This window comes from Aotus nancymaae, unplaced genomic scaffold, assembly GCF_030222135.1.
Source record: "Aotus nancymaae isolate 86718 unplaced genomic scaffold, 86718_ANA_hifiasm-v0.15.2.pri h1tg000008l, whole genome shotgun sequence".
Taxonomy (NCBI): Eukaryota; Metazoa; Chordata; class Mammalia; order Primates; family Aotidae; genus Aotus; species Aotus nancymaae.
In genome coordinates, this window is record NW_026988419.1 from 64,348,932 (window position 1) to 64,356,119 (window position 7,188).

The window sequence follows — 7,188 nt, forward strand, 5'->3', positions numbered from 1 at the left end:
CTCAGGGGCCATTCCCCAGGGCCCACATGAGAAGTCCCTGCCTGAGCCAGGCAGACAAGCCTGAAGGAGTGGGGTGGGGTGTGAGCCCACAGTTTGTCAGCCTGGAGGGTGGGTGAGACCATGGTTTGTCAGCCTGGGTGGTGGGGAGGGGCCGCCAGAGAGGACACAGCCTGGGGCTAGGGCTCTCAGGGCCAGCAGGGCAGGCCTGGGCAGCACTCACGCTGTTCTACTCATCACAGACTACATGCCCCTGTGGGTGTACTGGTTAATCACAGGTGTCTCCATCCTGCTAGTGGGCTCTGTCATCCTGCTTATCACCTGCATGACCTGGAGGCTACCCCGTAAGGGCTGGGACTCTGGCCATGCCTAGCACTGCCACTCACTAGCAGGGCAAATTGCTTTATTCTCTGAGCCTCAGGTTCTCACTTGGAAAATGGAAATCACAGTGATAACCATGTCACTGTGCTGCTGAGTGAAATAAGGCACATGAATTCTTAGCACAGAACCTGGCATGTGCTGTTTGCACAGTGTCTGTTAGCTACCATTATATTTGTTGTTATTAAATGAAATATTTTTAAACTCAACAGGTTGGAAGGAACTGGAATGAAGTTTTTTTTGTGTCAGGAATTACCAGCTAGGCAGGCAGAGCAGCCTGAACCACCCCATCCTGCAGCCCCCAAATGTGTACATCTGGGGTCAGGGAGAATAGCGAGGGCCAGCGTTGAGTGATAGAGAAGTCCCCAGCCGCCCTGAGCCATCGGGGTGGACCCCAGCCCCACCTCATTAGCCTTGTAGTCTTGGGCCAGTTACTTAACACACCATGGAGTCACTTTTCTATAAAATGTGCTGATAATGCTTCCCTGTCCGGGCTGTGATAAAGGTTAAATGAGTAGCTTAGGAAGGTGCTTGCTGGGGGGCATTAGTACATACCAGTCTCTCCTACCTGCAGCCCTCTGCTGGCATGAGAGGGCCTTTGGGGGTTCTGATAACATCTGATAGCTTCTCGGCTGGTGCTCTGTTGGCTGTGCGGCTCTCTAAAGGTGTGGGGGGTGCTTTTCATTTAGTTTCTGCTGTTTCTGTTTCCCAAAATGTGCCACATCCCGGGGTGAAGACAAGGAGAAGCCTCACTGGTTATTTCACTGTCTTTGATGGGTCTAGGGAAGAGCTGAAAGGGTGAGGATTGAGATTAAGGTTCTGAGTCACTTGCTCAGTCATCTGTGGGTCTTGATCATCCCAGCTGTCACCAAGGAGTTAACTCCCACAGAGCAGTTTTTTCATCACATCTCTAAGGGGAACAATTGCTTAAGTATGTGGGTTCCCCTTCCTCACCCCAAAAACACCAGGAAGAAATGTTTCAAGCAGCCCAGTGGGGCTGCTTCTGGAAAGAAGTGTAAGATGCGTGCCTTCTGCAGGATGCTTCTGGGGAAGAGCTTTCCCTCAGGTGGAGTCAGTTTGGGGTGGCCAAATTTCAGGGACACGGGGCAGACCAAGACCATAGTGAGGAGCCAGGGTGGACCCTCCAGCACTGTTCTGGGGGTCCCAGCTGGGTCAGTGCTATAAAATAACAACTATGACCCCAACTGATTATGTGCAACGTGCCAGGACTTTACATACACACGCTCATTTAATACCCATTACACAGAGCAAACACAGACCCACTGCTCAGAGGAAGAAGCTGCATTTCAGAGGCACCAGTAACTGCTCCGGTCATGTGCTTGTAGTGGCAGACCCAGGATTCACGGCTGTGCGGGCACCTAGCACGGCCTCCCAGCTCAGGGCTGCCCCCTTACCCTTCACCCTTTGTCAGGGTAAGGCACATGTTCTGTGAGCAGGTTTCTATTTCTCTTCCCAAAGAACCACTCCAGTGTCTTTCTTTTCATTTCCAGGGCCTGCAAGTGAAAAACACAGTAATGACACCAAACATGCCGGTCAGTATTTCCTGGTTTGCGTGTTTGCTTGTTTTTAAAGCAGTGGAGGGTTCTCCTGGGATAAGTGGGTGGGTTGCCTCCTGTCTTCTAACTCCCAAGCCCCTTCAGGAGACCCTACCTTAGGACCCCCCCTTCCAGGACCCCACTCTGAAGGGCCCCTAATAACAAGGCCTGGGTGCCATTTATTGAATCAGACGAGGAAAGGTAAGTGCACGGTATTTTGTGAAAAGAGGTCCTCCCTGTAGGAAGCAGACCAACCGGGCTGGCCGCTCTTTTTCTTTTTTTAATAAAAGCGCAGGCTAAAGACCAAATAGGAACGTGAGAGGTTCTTTTTCCCATAAGGCAGCAGACTGATTTTCTTTAGGCAGCCAAAGGTGGAATACCAAACCTGCATTTTTCCAGCAGGCCTCAGTTGCTTTCTCAGGCTAGGGAGAGAGGCAGGCTGTGTCCTGGTCCAGGCCCCTTCAGGGCTGGCAGGCACAGAGGGCCTGGGCCCTGGGGTGAGGGTCAGCACGTGTGGTCTTGTTTCCTTAGATGGCCTGCCTGCTGCTAACCTGACGCCGCCATAGCTGAAGCCCAGGAAGGTTTGGATCATCTACTCAGCCGACCACCCCCTCTACGTGGACGTGGTCCTGAAATTCGCCTACTTCCTGCTCACTGCCTGCAGCACGGAAGTGACCCTGGACCTGCTGGAAGAGCAGGCCATCTCGGAGGTGGGAGTCATGACCTGGGTGGGCCGCCAGAAGCAGGAGATGGTGGAGAGCAACTCCAAGATCATCATCCTGTGCTCCCACAGCACACGCGCCAAGTGCCAGGCGCTCCTGGGCCAGGGGGCGCCTGTGCGGCTGCGCCGCGACCACAGGAAGCCCGCGGGGGACCTGTTCACAGCAGCCATGAACATGATCCCCCTGGACTTGAAGAGGCCAGCCTGCTTCGGCACCTACGTGGTCTGCTACTTCCGCGAGGTCAGCAGCTAGGGCGACGTCCCCGACCTGTTCGGTGCGGCGCCGCGGTACGCGCTCATGGACAGGTTCGAGGAGGTGTACTTCTGCATCCAGGACCTGGAGATGTTCCAGCCGGGCCGCATGCACCGCGTTGGGGAGCTGTCGGGGGACAACTACCTGCGCAGCCCGGGCGGAAGGCAGCTCTGTGCCACCCTGGACAGGTTCTGGGACTGGCAGGCCCACTGCCCTGACTGCCCCGACTGATTCGAGCGCGAGAGCCTCTGCCCGGCCGATGACCAGGATGCCCCATCCCTGGACGAAGACATATTCGAGGAGCCGCTGCTGCCTTCAGGAACTGGCATTGTGAAGTGGGTGCCCCTGGTCCGTGAACCTGGGTCCCAGGCCTGCCTGGCAGTAGACCCCCTGGTCGGGGAGGAAGGAGGAGCAGCAGTGGCGAAGCTGGAGCCTCACGTGCAGTCCCGGGGTCAGCCAGCGACGCAGCCCCTCCACACCCTGGTGCTCCTCACAGAGGAGGGCACCCCGGCGGCCGCAGTGGAGCCCGGGCCCCTGGCTGACGGTTCTGCTGGCCGGGGAGGACGAGGCGTGCCTGCTGCTGGGTGGCCTGGGCACTGGGTGAAATAGCTTCCTCTTCCTCCCTGTGGACCCCCATGGCGTCTCCTGACCTCCTTCCAGAGGACTTGAGGGAGCAGCTGGAAGGCTTGATGCTCTTGGTCTTCCAGCAGAGTCTGAGCTGCCAGGCCCAGGGGGGCTGCGGCAGACCCGCCGTGGTCCTCAAAGACCCGCACACACCCTGCGAGGAGGAGCAGCGGCAGTCGGTACAGTCTGATGAGGGCTACATCTCCAGGAGCTCCCCGCAGCCCCCCGACAGACTCACGGAAATGGAGGGGGAAGAAGAGCAGGACCCAGGGAAGCCCGCCTCGCCACTCTCTCCCGAGGACATGGAGAGCCTGAGGAGCCTCCAACGGCAGCTGCTCTTCCGCCAGCTGCAGGAGAACTCGGACTGGGACACGGTGGGGTCAGAGTCAGAGAGGCCCCGGGCCTGAGGGCAGCTCCCCAGGGACCACCCAGATCCCAGCCTTGAAGGAGTGTGTGTGCACGTGGGTGCACACGTGTTCGTCTGTGTGTACATATCTGTATGTGTATTTGTTCATGTGTGAAGTGTAGGCTTTAAAATGTAGGTGTCTGGATTTTCATCCCAGGCATCCCCCTGAATTCTTTATGCAGCCGTCTGGTTATTTTCCATCCCCAGGGGAATCCACACAGCCTACTCCAAGGAGCTAATGGCAGAGTGTCCTTGATTCACCATCATTCATTCATCAAGCATTTATTGTGCACCTAATATGTGCCAGGCATTTGAGATACCAAGATAAGTTACATGTGGCATGGCCCCAGCCACCAAGGAGCTTAACATTTAGTGCTAAGGACACATTAACAAACAGAATGGGCCAGGCACAGTGACTCAGGCCTGTAATCCCAGCACTTTGGGAGGCCAAGGTGGGCTGATCACTTGAGGTCAGGAGTTGAGACCAGCCTGGCCAACATACAAAAATTAGTTGGGCATGGTTACACATGCCTGTAGTTCCAGCTACTTAGAAGGCTGAGGCAGAATTGCTTGAACCTGGGAGGCGGAGGTTGCAGTGAGCCGAGATTGTGCCACTACACTCTAGCCTGGGCGACAGAGGGAGACTCTGTCTCAAAAAAAAAAAAAGGATGGTCACATGCGATGTAAAAGCTGAATGGGCCAGGTGCGGTGGCTCATGCTTGTAATCCCAGCACTTTGGGAGGCCTAAGCAGGTGGATTGCTTGAGCTCAGGAGCTCAAGACCAGCCTGGGCAACATAATGAGAACTCATCTCTACCTATTTTTTTTTAATTAGCCAATCATGGTGGCACATGCCTGTAGTCCTAGCTACTTGGGAGGATGAGGTAAGATGATCACTTACTTGAGCCCAGGAGGTGGAGGCTGCAGTAAGCTATAATGGTACCATTGTCCTCCAGCCTGGGCAACAGAGTGAGACCTTGTCTCAAAAAAATAATAAAAAATAGAAAGGTTGAGTTGAAGCCTGCCCAGGCCTGTGAGCATGTACAGGAAAGGCACCAGGCGAGGGGGAGGTCCCGGAGATGCCTAAGCTGAAGGATTGTGGATGGGGGAAGGAAGCAGCCTGTGGACGAGTGCTGGGAGGGAGTGGAGTGCTCATGTCAGGGAGCTGCTGGTGGAGCCTGGACTGGGAGGAAGGGCGCAGCCAGAGAGATCAGGGTGGGGGCATCAGCCCCAAGGCCTGGGGCCCCTTTTGTCTGATGAGCTATCTGTCTGCATGACGAGAAGCTGAGGGCCAAACACAGCTGGATGTCACCTGAGCTCATTTATAGGCAGAGAGAAATGTGGAGGTGAAACGAAAGTAATCCTGTAGGAAGGTGAGTTTGAACCTGCACCCGCATCCTGGCTGGCCATCAGTGGCGAGCTGTTGGCCTTCAGTGGGGAGCTGTTAGTGTGCAGGATTCTTTGGAGCAGCTGGGCTGGAGCTCCCCTGAGCTTGGGAAGCTGTGGGGTGCAAGGGCAAGGAAATGAGGGGTAGGGGGAGCAGTGAAGACCTGGGCAGACCTTGTGTGGGTAGAGGAAGGGGTGCTGCTGTGACTTCAAGGTCTGAGGTCCAAAAGCAGCATTTGAAGAGATGCTCTGAAGCCCGTGTTTGAAGAATCTGTTCCTGAACTACCTCCTAGGGGTAGGCTGGTGGCTTCTGGCTCCAGGGTCCTGAAGAACACATTGAGGTGCTGTCAGATGCTGGAATAGGGTGCCCTTTATTCCTACACCTGATCGCTTCACTGTATTTCCAAGCTCCAGTGAGGAAAGGATTTGGAAATGTGACAGCAGAGCAAATAGGACAGTATGTGTCTGTGTGTGTACACGCATATATGTAACTGAAAGGTTATTAATAAAAGAATGCGTAAATTGTTAATCTGGTAAGAGTTTCTAACAGTTGTTTTGAATCACATATTGTAGGTCAAGAAGTTCCTAGTTGTAGAGTTTTTTCTTGCAGTTGGAGTTTGCCTAGTGGTAGCAGGGCCACCAAGGTCTGTGTCCCAAACAGTGCATGGCCCATACTTCACCCAACAGCAGCAAAGGACCGGGCAAGGGAGAACAGGAGCTGAGGCCTACCAGTCACTGGCCTTTTGGCCTCTGTCTCTCCTCCAGTAGTCCTGGAGAGGGGCTTCATTGGGCCTGGACAGCTACCAGGCTTTCTGTGACCTTTCCCTAGCTTCCAGTAAATATCTGTTCAACCTCCAGAGTACAGGCTACCACGGTGCACTATTCCCTGGATAGAGCACATGTTCCTATCTTGTCCCGTTCCTCACAAGCCTTGAATTCTAGCTCTGCTGGCCTTTGAGCCCATGCCAATAAATGTCCCCAATGGGAAGTGCCCGCTGTCTCCGGGGGAACTTCCTTTGTTCTCTTAACAGCTTTATTGGAATACAGTCCACACACCATACAACCCACAATTGACCCTGCACAATTCAATGCGTTTAGCGTAGTTACAGTTCAGCAACCATCAGCACAATCTTAGAACAGTTTATTACCCCCAAAAGAAATCCAGCCCCCTTAGGCCCCACCCCACCCTCCCCATCCCTAGGCACCCCTTGGCTACTTTGATCTCTGTAGACTTGCCTCTTCTGGATGTGACATGGAAAGGAGTCATAAATTCTCCAAGGCACCTCCATTTCTTCTTCTTTTTTTTTACAATGGGGTTTCACCATGTTGGTCAAGCTGGTCTTGAACTCCCGACCTCAGGTGATCCACCCACCTTGGCCTCCAAAGTGCTTGGATTATAGGCATGAGCCACCACGCCCAGCCACCTCCATTTCTTCTTTAGTGTCAATCCATTTCTCCTCACATTCCCTCCCCATTTCCTGGGCCCAGTCTCACACCTGTCCTTGCTTATCCTAAATGCTAGGAATTCCATAACTCTGAGTATGGTGTCCGCTGTCAGCCGAATGTCAAGAGCTTCAAGAGTGTGTATAAAGCCATGCCTTTATTTTTGTATTATTCTGAACCATGGCTAATAAATTCTGCTTCACCCAGAAATGTCTAAGAACAGATGCCCTCAATGCTGTGCCCCTCCCACCTCTTCAGCAGTCTGCATGTGCCCAAAACCTGCAGTGGAGCATGTAACCGTGACTGTCCAGGGCAATTGTGCACATGGCCACCAAGCAAGCTCCCAGTTCCCGCACAGAGTTTTGTGACTTTTCCTGCCTACTATCTTGATCCTGGTTTTGTTTTTTTTTTTCTTTAAATGAATA

The 7,188-nt window shown here is 53.8% G+C and overlaps 1 pseudogene; it reads left to right on the forward strand.

The window, feature by feature from the left end:
• Positions 1-6,201, forward strand: part of LOC105707580 (interleukin-17 receptor A-like) — a 51,083-nt pseudogene extending 44,882 nt beyond the window's left edge.
• Positions 6,202-7,188: the final 987 nt, after the last annotated feature.